Here is a 16,881-nt window from a genome sequence, read left to right on the forward strand (position 1 = left end):
ACTGTTTTAAGTTATACTTGTATGCATAACTTTTTATGTATGAGGGTCATTATGACTTGGTTCTTCTGGTAATGCAAGCCCATTGACCTATAATTAGAATATAAAATCAGTAACAAGAGATGCAAACATCTAGGTTTAATGGGTTTGTGTTACTGATTACCCTATAAAATATGCAGATAGAAAAACACAAATACACAGAAATTGACCTACACATTTTTATTTAAGAAAATGATTTGTTCTGCTGTACTGGGGCTTAACCTGCTCCTTTTTTTTTTACTAATGATGTCAGATCTCCAAGAAGACACACCGCAGTAGACTGAGAACCAGCATCTCGGTCTGCTGCAAGAGGTAGTGTACTGGCTAAATCAGCCCGGGTCCGGGAGGACCCCGTGGCGCTAAGCTTAGCCATCCGGAGCGGGACCCTCCTGAGTGAGGCACCCCCTCCCGGAAATGCGTACCCCATTCCCAAGGTACACGAAAGCCTCCGGCGGCTGACGGAGCGCATAATGGAAAGGCGAATCCGGCTGGTTACCGAGCCCAGCGAGAAAAATGCCGCCACGACGTCTGCCAGCTCCGACGCACTTCTAGCTTTGCCGCCCAAAGCCGCCCGGAAGAAGAAGAAGAAGCGGAAAGAGAGGAGACCAGCTCAAGGCCAGAAGATCTTCCTGGGATCCACCTCTCTCTTCCCCGCTTCTCTCGGGGAACCCCTGATCACCCAGGATATCACCGCTGCAACACCCCTGCAAGTATCAAAAGCCCACATTGCTGCCACAGAGCTGCCGCCTTTAGCAGCTTACCACTACCGGGTAGCACGACTGGCATACAGGGGGGCCAGGTCCGTATGGGACACTATCCCGCGGACTACTAGGTTTCTTAAAGGAGCAGCGCCGTGTCATACGGCGCCAACCTTAGCAGCCATAGTGGATGTTCCTGTCCCGTCAGTGCCTGACCTGCCTGTCCCGCTTGTCCTGCCTGATATGCCTGTCCAGCCTGATTTGCATGTCCTGGCGGCTACCGCACCGCCCAGCAAGGCTCCGGTTGCTGCGGCGCCCCCTGCTGGCCCTGAGTCTGCGGCACCTGCTAATGCCCTACCTCCTGCTGCCTCTGAGGTTCCTGCTGCGTCGCCGCCCTCTGAGGTTCCTGCTGCGTCGCCCTCCAAGGTTTCTGCTGCGTCGCCTGAGGTCCTGCCTCTGGCTCCGCCTGCAGCTGCTCCGGCTCCTGCCCCGGCTCCGCCCGCACCCGATGCCCTTGCTCCACCCATTCCAATCCCAGACCCTACTCCAAACCCTCCTGCACTTGATCCCAGGATCCCAATTCCTGTCCCCGAGGAGGTCCTGGACTGCTTGACCGTCGATCCTTCCTGGACTGAAGGAGAGGAGGAGCTCGAATGCGACCCCTCGGGGATTTCCCTGATGGACCCCCCCAAGGGAAGAGCTCCTTTACCACCGCCCCAGTGCGGTGGATTATGTCCCGTAAGGGGAGAGGACACCGATGCAGGGGTCGGATCCCGCCCGCCCTGCCCCCTGACTCGCCCTCGCTCTCCTTGGCTTGGGGTTGGGGGGCGCCTGAGGGTCCTTCGGCTCTGGCTCGGCGGTCGCTTGCGGGTCCCCCTCTGACGCCTCGTCGACAGTCCTCGGTCCCGCCTCCGACGCCTCGTTGGTCGTCTGCAGGTTCCCCAACGTCAACTCGTCAGTCGCCTGTGGCTCCCCCTCCTCCAACTCGTCAGTCGGCTGCACCTTCGCCGGCTGTGGCTGCGCCGTCGCCTGCCGTGGCTCCACCTTCCTCCTTACTTGCGTCGGGCTCCCCTCTGACTCCCTCCCCGTCTCCCCTGGTGCCCCCTCCGACTCCCTCCTCGACTCCTCTGTTTGTCCCTCGACCTGTCTCCTTGCCTCCTTCATGGTCCCCTCCTGCTCCCTCCTCCCAGTCGCCTGCGGCCCCTCCGGCTGCCGTCCGTCACCCGCAGTGGCTCCCTCGGGCTCCCCATTGTCCTCCCACCTTTGTTGCTCCACCTCCTTCCTTCGTCCCTCCTGTTTCTGCTCCTCATCCCTCTGTCTCCTCTGTTCACTCCTGGTCCTTTTGTTCCTCCGTTCTTTGTGTCCTCTGCGTCTCCTTTCCTGGTCTGCCTGTCTGCGTTCCCTGTTTTATGTCAGGCCCTGTCTTACTTCCTGTCCCTGTTCTGTGTGTCTGTTCTGTTCCCTGTTCCTCTTTTGGTCTTGTTTTTCAGGTCCCATGTCCCTGGTCTCGTCTCGTCCATCGCCTCCCCTGAACCTTTGGGGGGGAGGTTCTGTCACGCCCAGCTCGTCCGATCCTCGTGTGTGCCACGCCCCCACATTACCCACGTGTACTACCCTGATTGTTCCCAGCTGTTTAATGTTAGTTTTGGCCTGTTTAGTGTATATCAGTCCACATCTACCTCTGTTTCCCAGATCTGTCACTAACGTTCATCCCGTGCTGCTATCCGTGCGTCCAAATGAAACCCCATTTACCCGTATTCACAGCTCCCTTCGTCTGCTTCCTTGCTTCCTGCTTGTTCGCTCACGCATCGGACGCGACAAATGACATCCCCAGCTTTTGAAAAGATGCACTCACAGAGGTCACTGCTATGCTCAGAAATTTAAGCGCCAGTGTGTAGAGGTGGGGGTATATTGCTGAATATACTTGTCAGTAGTTCAGTAAGTCCTCTATTTTGGGTGAATATCAGCCAGATACCTCCTTATCTCCACTGTGGCATCAGCAGTGGCACTATGGATTCTCTGTGTCCCACTGACCTGATTGTCCAGAAGCTCCCACAAGTCCTCATATGGAGTTACTGAAGCCTGGGATGTAGATGGCTGAGCTGACAAAGACACTGGCTCACTAGATGGTTGGATCATTGAGGTACATTCACCAGTCAAATATTTTTCTGCCTCCTGCACATTGTTTGCATTGGAAAAGCCATGGGTCTTAAATCTGGGGTCTAGTAGTGTCGGCACTGCCAGTACCCAAATATTTTCAACCCCTTTACACCTTTTTGCCAGGCATTGTTGCAGACTTGCAGCTAGAGCTTTAGAAGCTGCATGTGTTGTTCACATCGCCTTCTCTGCCACTTTGTGTTGTGACATTCCAGTAATGGGAATTATCTTAGTGCAGACACCCTCTTCTCCTCCGACAGTTCAGTGGTGGCACATTTGAATGGTGCCAGCACTTCAAGACACTGATTAATGACATCAAAGTCTGAGCAAGACAATGGCCTGACCTCAGTGGTCAGACTAGCTCAAGAAGCCCCAACGGGCTCATGAAGGCCATAGTCTCTGCAGCATATCATGTGTACTGTTCCATTTGGTTTCTACCTCTTGTACCAGCTTCAGCGGCTGCTTACCCATCCTTTCCAGTGCTACCATCAGCCTCTCATTAGCGTTTGAACTAACTTTTGATCTACCTTTTAAACAGATGTCTGACAGTGCAGGCTGTTCTTCAAGAGACATTTTCACTATGAGGTTGAGTGTGTGGGCAAAGCAAGGCAGATGGCTTAACCCCAGCTTCTGAATACTTGCCACCGCAATTGCTAAATTATCAGTGACCAGGCAAGAAATTTTCCCACTTAGCCCCCAGTCAGAAATTAGAGCAACCATAGCTTGCTTGATGTTTTCTGCTGTGTGGGCTCTTGGAAACTTAGTCACACCAAGAAGAACAGAAGCCAGATCTGTTGGACTAGCATAATGGCAAGACACTCCAAGGTAAGCATCCATAATTAGGTAGGTCCACAAATCAGCTGTCAAGCACACAGACTGAACCTTCTGTACCTCTGCCACAGCCTTCTCATTTTCTTCAGAACATGTCTGGGCCAACATAGTCTTCAGAGTTTTCCTGGTTGGCAGGATGTAAATGGGGTCTAGTTTATTTACAAATGTTCTGAAACCCTCATCCTCAACAACTAAAAAAGACTGTAAATCTTTGACAGTCATATTTAGTGGAGCTTCAACCAGTTCGTGTTGTCTTCCTATAGACACATATTTGACAATTGGTCTGTATTTACTGAATTGAATTGTGCAGCATTTAATCAAATAAAGTAATCCACTTTAAAAGGACAACTTGTTTGTCAATTATAAATGGTTTAGTAAATTAACGGAGTGGTGGCTCTGAGGCTAGGGATCTGTGCCAGCAACTGGAAAGTTGCTGGTTCCAATCTCATGAATACCTTGAATGATTATACTCTGTTGGGCCCTTGAGAAAGGCCCTTAACCTGCAATTGCTTCATCTTGGGTATGATGTTAATCTACATCCAGTCCTAATGGAGGTCCTCCAACTTACACGGAAAAAACTTGGGGGTTGGTGGCAGGATTGGCACTCCAGCCACTGAAAAGAAAACTCACCCTGATCCGTTTAGACTAGTGTCATTCTGAGGTATCACTGACTACATGACTGCACTCAGGTTCTCATCCATGAGGTGTTTTGTTGTGTGGTGGGTGTGGGAATTTGTACAATCAATCACACAACTCTCCCATTTTAGATGTGTTTTTGTGGCATTCAAGCTGAACACTAACATTGCCACTCAGTTTTTTTGCCACTCAGTGGATGTGAGCGCAGTGACTATCCAAGATGGTGTGGCTACGTCCAGACACCTGCCTGACCGCTCCGTTCAGACTGTGCACGTTTTTCGCTACTTATTTACAGTATGTTTAGTACTCTGTTATACGCATAAGTCTTTGGCTTTAGTGGCCTATGATTGTAGAACACTGCTGGACATAGGAAATCAGTTTTCGCTTTCGACCACTTTTAAGCCTGACCCATTGTGGCTGTCTGAGATACGACGTGGCTCAGAAAACAACAATGGACGTGAAGCTGGCCTGCGGTGAAGAACAAAGAAACACCATGGGAAACGCGACGGCATCCGCAACAGACTGAGAGAACAGGCTCATCGCACCCCACTGCCAAGTATCCTGCTGGCTAATGTACAGTCATTGGAGAACAAAATGGAAGACCTAAGAGCCAGAGTTACTTTCCAGCGAGACATGAGGGATCGTAACATGGTTTGGCTCTTTCTGAACTGCATGATGTGCTGAGTGCATTTCAAAACAATGACCCGGACGCTGCACTAATTGTGGCAGGGGACTTTAATAAAGCCAATCTCAGCCTGATGAAGGGAGTTAAAATTCTATATCACTGCTACACACCGTACAAGCAGGGCTACAAAGCTGTCTCACATCCAGGATTTGGGAAATCAGACCACAATGCCATTTTCCTCATACCGGAATACCAACAAAGCTTTCGTCACAAAGCTCTAATCACGAGGGAGGTGCAATGCTGGTCTGCCCAATCAGAGGCTACACTGCAGGACATGCTCGATGACATAGCCTGGGACATGTTCCGGGCCTGCGCAGACGACATTAATGAGTTTGCAGATGTAGCAGTTCATTAACATGCTTGCTAATGAAGTTGTCCCTATGGTGAGAATCAAATTGTTCCCAAATCAGAAACTATGGGTGGACAGATCGATCTGCGCCGTCATGAATACACGGATTGCTGCTTACACCGCCGCTCTCTCTACCGCCGATATCAGCGCCTATAAATCGGCTTCCTATGGCGTGTGGCGAGCGGTGAGAGATGCAAAATGATAGTACCAGGAGCGTGTGGAGTCACATTTCCACCAGGGCGACATGCTACGTGTGGTATGGACTATGCACGGTTACGGACTATTAGACCAATAACATTGTGACGGACAGTGCTAACTCTGCATTTGCCAACAAATTGAATGCATTCTACGCCCGTATGGGTTAGCCAGGTGGTTAGCGCTACCTACAGCCTGACGACCGACGGCGGTGAAGTCATCAGCATCGCAGAGCACGACATCGGCACAGCACTGTGGAGGGTGAACACTAGGAAAGCGGCGGGTCCAGACAGCATCTCGGGGTGCCTGCTGTGATGCTGTGCTGACCAGCTGTCAAAGGTGTTCACCTCCATCTTCAACAAGTCCATGGCGAAGTCCGTGGTTTCTACGTGCTTCAAAAGATCTACCATAGTCCCTGTGCCCAAGAACAACATCTCCTCCATCTCCACCATCACAGACCCGCTCCAGTTCGCCAGATCGACAGAGGATGCCATCTCCCACATGCTGCACACCACTCTCAGTCACGTGGACAAGAAATAGGGCAACTATGTAAGATTGCTGTTCATTGACTACAATTCAGCATTCAACACAATAGAGCCCCATAGACTGTTCACAAAGCTGAGGGATCTAGGCCTCAACAACCGTTTGTGTGCATGGGTGTTGGACTTCGTCACAGGCAGATCTTAAGTGGTGAGGGTGAGCAGATGTGTCTCAGGCAGCATCATCACCAACACAGGAGCTCTACAAGGGTGTGTACTTTCCCCACTGCTGTACTCCCTCTACACTTCAGACTGTGTGGCCACTCATGGTTCCAACTCCATTGTAAAGTTTGCTGATGACACAGTGGTGTTGGGCTTCATCTCTAGCAACAACGAGAAGGTCTACATGGATGAAGTGGAGAACCTGGTACTATGGTGTCAGGACAACTGCCTCCAGCTGAACATCAGTAAGACCAAGGAGTTGGTGGTAGATTTCAGAAGGAGACAGCAGCGTGATTACAAGCCCTTCACCATCAACGGAGCTCCAGTGATTTGGATGAACAAAATCAAGTACCTGGGAATCTACATCTCTGTGGACCTGACGTGGGGTGAACACATCCACATTCAGGCAAAAAAGGCAAAGCAGCGTCTGTACCACCTTAGACAGCTGAGGAAGTTTGAGGTCTCCCCTGCTGTCCTAAGGACTTTCTACTCTGGCGCTGTGAAGAGCATCCTCACACAGAACATTTCATCCTGCTATGGCAACAGCTGCATTTTGGACCAAAAAGTGCTTCAGAGAATAATCCGTGCAACGGAACGCTTCTGCAGGTCAGCTCTCCCCTTCACTGCAGGACATTTACACAAGGAGATGTAGATCCAGAGCTATAAGAATTGTTAAAGACCTGTCTCATCCCGGTAATGAACTGTTTAAACTTCTGCAATCAAGCAGAAGGTTCCACACCATCATGGCCAAGACAAAAAGACCCATCTCTAAATACCTTTGGAAAGATAAACCACCGCGTATTAGCTTAAAAACGCTGCAAAGGACCAAGGACAAAGGAGGACTAGATCTGCCTAACTTTCACCAATACTTCTTAGCCAACAGGCTTCAAAACATCTCAGGGTGGCTAAAACATACCCTCTTAGATGAACCATGGCTAGACGTAGAACAGGCACTATGCAATAACATAGAGATTTCGGACCTACCATTCATTAGCTCAAACATTAAACGACACGAATGCTTCAAAAGCATCAGTATCAGCTCTTCTCTGACAGCATGGTGGGAGTTTCTAAAAACGACTGAGTCTTCATTAATCCCATGCAAACGTACTCCCATCTGGAACAACCCTGGCATACTACTAAACAATAATATGATAAATTTCCCGGATTGGAGTTGTAAAGGTATTAAATACTTGGAACATATATTCGAAGAAATAGACTTTATCCCTGTCATGCCCCGATCGTCCGCTCCTCTCGTGTGCCACGCCCCCTCGTTAACCTCATGTGGATTCCCAGTGTTTTACGGCTGTTTCTGATTGTTGTCATTAGTTCATTGTATTTAGTCCGCGTTTCCGTTTGTTTCGCTAGTCCGGTCATTGTAATGTTACGTGTGTCTTGCAGTGTGTCGTCCCGGAAATAAAGCCCTTTTGTTTATATTCACGGCATCTGTCGCCTGCTTCCCCGTGGATCATGACAGAATGACCGGACTCCGCAAGAAAACACCTCAGATCGGTGAGGCTGAATACCTCGACCTCACTGACGAGGTTTTATATTGGCTGAATCAGCCCGAAATCCGGGATGATCCCGTACTACGGGCTATAGCCAGCCGGAGCAGGGATGTCTTAGAAGAGATGTCCCTGCCCGGAGACGCGCACCTTGTGAGGGAGGTGCGCAACAACGTGCGGCGGCTGAGAAGCGGGGCGGCGGAAGCGAACCTGCGTAAGGTAACCCTCTCCTGCGGACTGCCATGTGGACCACTCTCGGAGTTACCTGAGGTGCCCCAAACACCGCCGCCCACTGCAGCGCGCGGAGAAAGACGGAGACGAAGAAACAGATGGGAAGGTCTGTCTGGGGGCCGTCTCTGTTTCCACGGCTTACCCGGCTGCGCGTTGGAAGAATTCTTGCCCGATTCTCGACCCAGCGGTGTTCGCGCTTCTCTGCCTGAGCCAGCCGCCTGTCCCCTCATCGGGACGCGCCGGCCAGGTCCATTCAGGACGCTATCCCGCGGGTTCCGCGATTGCGGAAGTGGGCAGCGCCCCCCGTGCTTCCTGAGGCTGCAGCGCCCCCCGTGCTTCCTGAGGCTGCAGCGCCCCCCGTGCTTCCTGAGCCACGGCCCAGCCTGGAGATGGTTAGGAGGTTCTTCACCCTGCAGGGTCTATACTGGCGGGTGGTGGGTGAACCCACCATAAGGGGCTCCCCGGAGGCAGTTGCGCTCCTGGAGCGGCTCCGGAGGGAGTTCGCCGCCATCTCTCCAGCGGCTCCACCTCAACAGCTGGAGAGGGCGGAGGAGACCTTGAGGGAGCTGCTCCGGTTGCGGTCGGAGCTGGCCCCTCCAAAGGAGGACGCGGCCCCTGCTGTGCCACTGCCCTCTGAGGTTCCCGAGGCCCCTGTGCTCTCCGTTCAGCCCGGCTCTTCTGACCTGCCCGTCCAGGCCGCCATGCCCGCGGCCTCACAGGCTACCTCGCCTGAGGCCCTGACTCCCGTCTCCCCCGCACTAATCCCTCCATAGTGGAGTCAGAGGGGGAGCTTGAGTGGGACCCCTTGGGGATTGCCTTGGCTTCCCCTGTGACTGCCCCCATGACTTCCCCCGTGATTCCTCCACCGTCACCCCAGTGTGACAGACCCCGGCCGGGTCCCCACCTCTCAGTCTCCCGGAAAGGGCGGGGACACCTGCGCCGGGGCTGGGTCCCACCCGCCCTGCCCCCTGGCTCGCCCTCGCATGCCTTGTCTGGGGCTCCGGGGTCGCCTGCTGCGCCTCCGGCTCGGGGTCGGCGGTCGCCTTCGGGTCCCACCCGGTGCCTCGGTGCTGGTCCTCGGCGTCGCCTCCGGCTCCATGTCGGTTGCCTCTGGGCCCCCCTGCTTTGGCGGGGTGTCGGACGGTGCCTTCGCCGGCTCCGCCATCGCCTGCCTTCGCTGGTGTTCCCTCCTACTCCCTCCGTGTCCCCTCCGTCTCTCCCTCGTCCCATTCCCTCGGCCCCTGTGTGGTTCCCTCCTGCTACCTTCTCCCTCTCGCCTGCGGCTCCTCTGGCCGCCACCCGTCACCCACCTGGGCTCCCTCGGGCCCCCTTTTGTCCCCCGTCCGTTCCTGTCTGGTCTCCCCTGTCTGCTCCTCCTCCCTTCGTCCCGCCTGTGTCTGCTCCTCGTCCCTCTGTTCCTCCCCCGTTCACTCCTTTTGTTTCTCCGTTCTTTGTGCCCTCTGTCTCTCCCTTTCTTGTGTGTCTCTCTGCCTTTCCCATTTTGTGTCAGGTTTTGTCTTGGCTTTTGCCCTTGTGTCTGTTCTGTGTGTCTGTTCAGTTCCCATTCCCTCGTTGATGTTTTGCTTTTGTCTCTCCAGGTCCCGTGTCCCCGGTCTCGTCGCGTCTGTCGCCTCCCCTGGGGCGCGCCCGGTGTACGCGTCTTTGGGGGGGGGTTCTGTCATGCCCCGATCGTCCGCTCCTCTCGTGTGCCACGCCCTCTCGTTAACCTCATGTGGATTCCCAGTGTTTTACGGCTGTTTCTGATTATTGTCATTAGTTCATTGTATTTAGTCTGCGTTTCCGTTTGTTTCCCTAGTCCGGTCATTGTAATGTTACGTGTCTTGCAGTGTGTCGTCCCGGAAATAAAGCCCTTTTGTTTATATTCACGGCTTCTGTCGCCTGCTTCCCCGTGGATCATGACAATCCCCTTTGACTAATTAGTTAAAAGATATCGGATTAACAAGAATAGATTTTTAGAATATCAACAAGTTAAATCTATAGTAAAAAGGAAATTCAAGTCTAATCAAATCAAATTACAAATACCACCAAGTGTGGCAGAATTCCTTAATCTCAAAACCCCCAAATTACTGTCTAAAATATACAGGACACTTTTGAAAATGGATGAATCAATATCCCTTCCTATTGCAAAATGGGAGGCAGATTTATCAATCAGCTGGGACCACAATTTCTGGTCTAAGACATGTTTAAAAACTTTTGAACTGATTAGAAGTCCCAGTTTACAATTAATACAATACAAAATCCTGCATAGAGTATACTATACAGGGCATTGGATGTTCAGGATGGGTTTTACGTCTTCTAACAACTGCTCACACTGTCAAGGGGATACACCTGACAATTACATCCATGCTCTTTGGTTCTGTCCACCTGCTCAGATGTTCTGGCGCAGGATTTGTGAGGACTTATCAAAGTGTCTGAAATGTACCATTCCAGCCTCTCCTTCAGTCTACTTGTTGGGCGATCTAGATGGTGTCACTACAGAGATTAACACAACCCACATGGCTTTCACCACTTTATGCATTGGTAAGAAGACTGTCCTCATGTCCTTTGGTGGCTCTTGGGTGGCGTCTTTCTGGCGGCTGCATGCAGCGCTGCTGGGGTAGCCTGTGCCGGCGGACGTAGGTTGCCGGCCTGGCGGCCGTGCTGCTCCTGGGTGGGTCCGGGGCGGGCTTGGGGTTCTGGGGGCGCTCTGCCTCCGGGCTGGGGTTCCGGCTGGGCTGGGGGGGGCTTGGGTCCTGGTGGGTGTGTCGCCAAGGTATGGGTTGGCGCGTGCACTGGGGCCAGGCCCCGGCGCGGGGACCTTCGGCATGTCGGAGGCACTGGGGGCCTCTTTAGCTGGTGGGGAGGTTGTTACCATCTGTCTGCAGGTGGTCCCTGCCTTAGGGGTATCCACTGTGCGGTGGTGGGGGGGAATCCAATACAGTAGGAGAATGGACCCTACCTGGGTGTCTATTGTCTTATGTAGTCTGGGAGTTGACTGAATGGTGGGGTGGGTGTAGTTTTTCCCTCTGTGGTGGGGTCTGGTTGCCCTGGTAGGACCTTGGGGGTGGGCACATGGAATGGCATCCAGAGGGCGGTCTGTTCATTCAGCCTTACCTCTGGTGCCAGTACCTACTTCTCAATTTTAAGTTGTACATAGACACTGAGGGTTCTGGGGAGGGGCCGAGCTGACACCAGCTGCTGATTGGCAGAGGGTGGTTAGTACCATGCCCTTCCCCTGTTTTAAAGCACTTTAGAACAACACGCGCCAACACCACATCTGAGCGGGCGGAGGGAAGCATGGGGTCTTTTCACACCCCCATTCTCTGTTCACCATCTGGAGCCGGGGGCTGAGAAGAGCTGGCCGTCCGGTCGGGGTCTGGGCTGGTGGGCTTCTTGCCTGCTATGGGGTCCGGGGTGGTCTTCTTGTCCCCACGCCAGAGGAAAAAAGGGATCCATCTCCGGGATCTGGTGGCGGATTGCCCCTCTGGGGGTGGTGGTGCCTGGATCTCGGAGTGTAGAGTATATACAGTATGGGGAGTGTGAGTGTGTGTACGGCATTAATTTCTGTGTGTCTTTGTAGCCGAAGTAAACAAAAAGAAAACAGTATTTGTATTTCATTTCCCCAAAATTTGGAGTTTATGTATTTTTGTTGTGTATTATGTTTTTGTTTTGGGTAAACCCATCGGGGACTTTTATTTTGAAAAAGGACGTCACTTCCTGCAGCATTTGCGCTCCCCTCAGTCGGCGGGAAGCCTTGGTGGAGAGAGGTAGGCGAGTGCTAGCGCTCCCATTAAAATACAGTGTTAGTCATACAAAATTACAGCATAAGTATGAATAGTTGTATTTTATCATGGTCATAAGAACATAAGAAATTTACAAACGAGAGGAGGCCATTCGGCCCATCAAGCTCGTTTGGGGAGAACTTAACTAATAGCTCAGAGTTGTGAAAATCTTATCTAGCTCTGATTTAAAGGAACCCAGGGTTTTAGCTTCCACTACACTAGCAGGAAGACTATTCCATACTCTAACTACACGCTGTGTAAAGAAGTGCTTCCTCAAATTTGTTTTAAAATGTTCTCCCGCTAATTTCCACTTATGGCCACGAGTTCTAGTATTTAGACTAATATTGAAATAGTCATTTGGCTGAACAGCATCCAGACCCGTTAGAATCTTATAGACCTGAATCATATCCCCCCTTAGTCTCCTTTGCTCAAGGCTAAACAGATTCAGTTCCGCTAACCTCTCCTCATAAGACATTCCTCTAAGACCAGGAATCATTCTCGTAGCTCTTCGTTGCACCTTTTCCAAGGCAGCAATGTCCTTCTTGAGGTATGGTGACCAAACCTGCACACAGTATTCTAGGTGGGGTCTTACCAAGGAATTATATAAGTGTAACATCACCTCCCTTGACTTAAACTCCACACATCTAGAGATATAACCCAACATTCTGTTCACCTTTTTTATTGCTTCCCCACACTGGCGAGAGGGGGACATGGAAGCATCAACATACATACCGAGATCTTTCTCGTAATCAGCTACCTTTATTTCAGTGGAACCCATAAAATATCTGTACTTTATATTTCTGCTCCCTGCATGGATTACCTTGCATTTATCTGTGTTAAATTTCATCTGCCATGTATCAGCCCATTCGCTAATTAAATCCAGATCCCGTTGAAGCCTCTCTGCTGCTAGATTAGTATCTGCTACCCCGCCCACCTTGGTGTCGTCTGCAAATTTAACCAGTTTACTGTATGTATTTGTGTCAATATCATTAATGTAAATTAGGAACAATAGAGGTCCTAAAATTGAACCCTGCGGTACCCCACTATGAACGGAGGCCCACTGTGACATTGTGCCTCTAATAACTACTCGCTGCTTCCTGTCAGTTAGCCAGTTTTTGATCCAACTTGCCACAGTTCCTAAAATCCCTTCAGCTTTAAGCTATAGCAAGAGCCGTTTGTGGGGGACAACATCAAAGGCCTTCTGGAAATCTAAGTAAATCACATCATAGGCCTTTTTGTGATCAATTTCACTTGTAGCTTCCTCAAAGAACTCAAGTAGATTCGTTAAGCAGGATCTACCTCTCCTAAATCCATGTTGGCTATCCTTTATGATGTTATTTGCATCTAGGTAATCTACCATTTTCACTTGAATTATAGCTTCCATTATTTTTCCAGTAATGCTAGTTAAACTGATTGGCCTATAGTTTGCTGGATTACTTCTATCCCCTTTTTTGAATATGGGTGTTATATTAGCATGCTTCCAATCTGATGGTACCACACCCGCAGATAACGATTTCTGGAATATTAAAGTTAAAGGTTGGCTAATAATATCCCTCATCTCTTTTAAGACTATTGGTAAGATGCCATCAGGCCCCTGCGATTTATTTATTTTGAGTTTAGCTAGGCTTAGTATCACATCAACCTCAGTTATACATATATTGGTCATAGACGATGCTGTATTCGTATTAATTGGTGGTAAGTTACTTGTGTTCTCTATTGTGAACACCCTTGAAAAATAATCATTAAACTCATTTTCATTAAATTTCATTATCAATTATAAGTCCCTTACTATCCTGCAAATTAGTGATTTCAGCTTTTAGTGCTCTCTTGGAGTTAAAATATTGGAAGAAACCTTTACTGTTATCCCAGATAGCAGGCGACTCAGAAACGGACCCGCCTTCAATCCGGCAGATCCGCGTAACCTCCACCTCCGTTTTACTGCTGTGATGGAGACACTGGCCCGGAATCAGGCACCAGTGGGCGGGAAGCACAGTCAAATCTGATCCGGCCTGGCGTCGTTGGAACGGGTGCGCGTTTTACCTCAGGATTTCAACAGAACGTTAACGGCGGTTGTGCTGGTGATCCGTGTATTTTACAGTGAAACTTCAGTAAGGTAAGCCAAACTTGGTTGAACCGTGTTATAAATAAATGAATTTACTTTCGTAACATTAGTGGGTCTTGCTGAAGTTTAGACTGCCACAGTGAGCTTCACACGGAAACAGTTCACACGTCACATGTGAAACATTGCATAGTTATGAGCACACAAAATACTGTAAATTTCTGTAAGTTCACACGTTACATGTTTGGAGCATACAAAAGGGCTAATTACTCAGAAGCAGATTGCGGTCCAAATATATTACGGCAAAATAAAGAAGACTTTCGCGTATGTATGTTTTCGTATCACATTCAAGCGGTTATATTTGATATAAGAAATACATACAGTTGATGTCTGCAACAATCTGTGTAACCTTATTCAGTTGTAAAAGTTAGAGCTAAAAGATAAATTGATTTATGTATATCGGTAAAAGGACACTGGCATGACATTAGCGCGGTATATGCATTATACATGTGTCACGCAGTAAAAACAAAATATTGTTTACTTGAGGGGTGCCAAAAATGTTATACGATGTAATGTGTAAAGTTCAACCTTTTGTTATAAAAAAAATAAAATAAACAATGCCACAGTGCACCTTCCACGGAAACAGTTCACACGAAATGGTTTTGTACCTTTTGTGTATCTGCTTATTTTATATAATAAATGTGTATCTTCCACTTGAATGACACCGACTCTCTCTCTCTCTTTCATACACACACATATGCTCTTTATCTTTATACCATCTGATACTTGAAATTTACACATTCTGTGTCTAAATTTCTGGCAGCTTGCACTCATGACTCAATGATGCAACTTTTTCCCATGTATCATATGAAGTGTTTATATCAAAAATGTACATGCATGCACGTGTATAAGATTGTCTGCAAAACCTAACATTTATTTGATCATAAATTTACACATATAGTTGTGTAAAGAACATACATCAAGTATATGTATTTGTTATATCACATATCTGTGTAATTGACACCACGGTTACCCTAGTAGATTTGGGGGTTCCACTATATTTCAAATTATGCTGTATCAAAGCATGGATACGATTCCTTACAACACACCGCTAGATAAACTCTTTAGTGCAGACCTGAGCTGAAGAAGTGACTTCAGGCTGGGGGATGACTTTCACTGAGTGACTGAGATTCATTTGCAAAACAAAAGGTGTTAATGGTGCTGGAGAGGGGGCGGGCAGCTTGTGTGGGGAGTAAGGGGGGGGGCTCCTCGTGAGGAGAGCCTCATTTTTCCAGGAATTCTAGTGTTAAACTTGGACAGGTGCTAACTTAAGCTTGTTAGCGAGGGGTTAATGAATAACGATTAGCTGTTAAAAGAATTATGTTCATTAAAATGTTTTTTGCAAGTAATGTGTTGTGTAGTAAGTGCGTTTTAAAACACGTAATTTAAACAGTTTAATGTAGCTGAAGTATGTGCCATGGTAAACAATATTTTTGCATAATTATTGCTGCATAAACAAGTGTACATAACAATGTAGTGGCAATTGGGTTGTACTGGGGATAGTTTGAGTGTAAGATCTACCCAATATCCCTAAGTGTAAAGCAGTGTATCTCATTAACGAAGACCCCTGTTGTCATGAAAATGTTTATAGTAACATCCTGCCTCAAACATCACATACTTCTTCCCTGTTTCCACTGCGCTCACAGATTTTTTTGAATGTAGCATTTTTTTGTCAGGAGGATGAAAAGGAGGGAACCCCCATTAACAAGCTCTGGAGTAAGGAGGAGGGCTCGCCTTGCTCTAGAAAAACGACTGCGTGACATTACAGAAGACTATCTCTTAGAATCAGAGCAAACACAAAATATCAAAACTGACACACACTCCAATAGTACTAACACTGACAGCAGCAGTGACTCAAGGCTCAAATGTCATTTTGATGCCCTTCACAAAGATGTTATTGACACACTCCCAAACAACCAACAAATTTCAGAGTCTGACTCTGAATCGGAGTTTCAGTATGTTGATGAACCAGAAAGCCTTGCTGAAAGCTTGGCCAATTGGGCTGTACGGTTCGGTGTGTCTTTAGTTGCCTTTACAGCTCTCCTTAGTTTGCTTAGAGTGTACCATTCAGAACTGCCGAAGGATGCTCGAACCATTCTGAAAACGAACACTGAATACAAAATTCAAAATAGATGTGGTGGTTTGTATCATTATAGAGGCATTCTGACAGCACTACATAATACACTAACCCAGTTGAATGGGAAGATTGCTGATGGATTTCGTTTTAGATTGCAGATCAACATTGATGGCTTACCTTTGTTTAAGAGTTCAAATTTACAGTTATGGCCCATCTTAGGACTTTTGGTAAGTGTTCAAATGAAAGAACCTGTTGTTATTGGGCTTTTTTGTGGTCCAAAGAAACCAACCACCTCTGATGAATTTTTGAGAGACTTTAGTCACGAATTGAAACAGCTGCAGGAAGGATTTTATTTTAGCGGGAAAAAGCTTTTCATTGAGCTGGATTCTGTTGTATGTGACACTCCTGCTAGGGCATTTGTAAAGAACACAAAGGCTCACAATGCATATCATGGATGCGATAAGTGTTGCCAGCCAGGTGTTTATATCAACAACAAAATGACATACCCAATAACTGATTTTGTGTTGCGGACTGATTCATCATTTTCAGACAGAGTTGATGAGGACCACCATCATGATGGACCTCATGGATTTTCTGGTCTAGATGTTGGCATGGTTACTAGATTCCCTTTAGATTACATGCATGTTGCATGTTTAGGTGTCACAAGAAGATTGTTAAATGTTTGGCTGAGAGGTCCTTTGAAATTTCGCTTGTCCTCTACTCTTGTAGAAGGGATCTCTCAAAGTTTGATTCAGATGCGTACATATATTCCTATTGAGTTTGCGAGGAAGCCAAGGTCCCTGAGAGACCTTGACCGTTGGAAAGCAACTGAACTGCGACAGTTTTTGTTGTATACTGGTTCTGTTGCATATTTAGAAAGTA

This window comes from Paramormyrops kingsleyae, chromosome 15 (genome assembly GCF_048594095.1).
Source record: "Paramormyrops kingsleyae isolate MSU_618 chromosome 15, PKINGS_0.4, whole genome shotgun sequence".
NCBI lineage: Eukaryota > Metazoa > Chordata > Actinopteri > Osteoglossiformes > Mormyridae > Paramormyrops > Paramormyrops kingsleyae.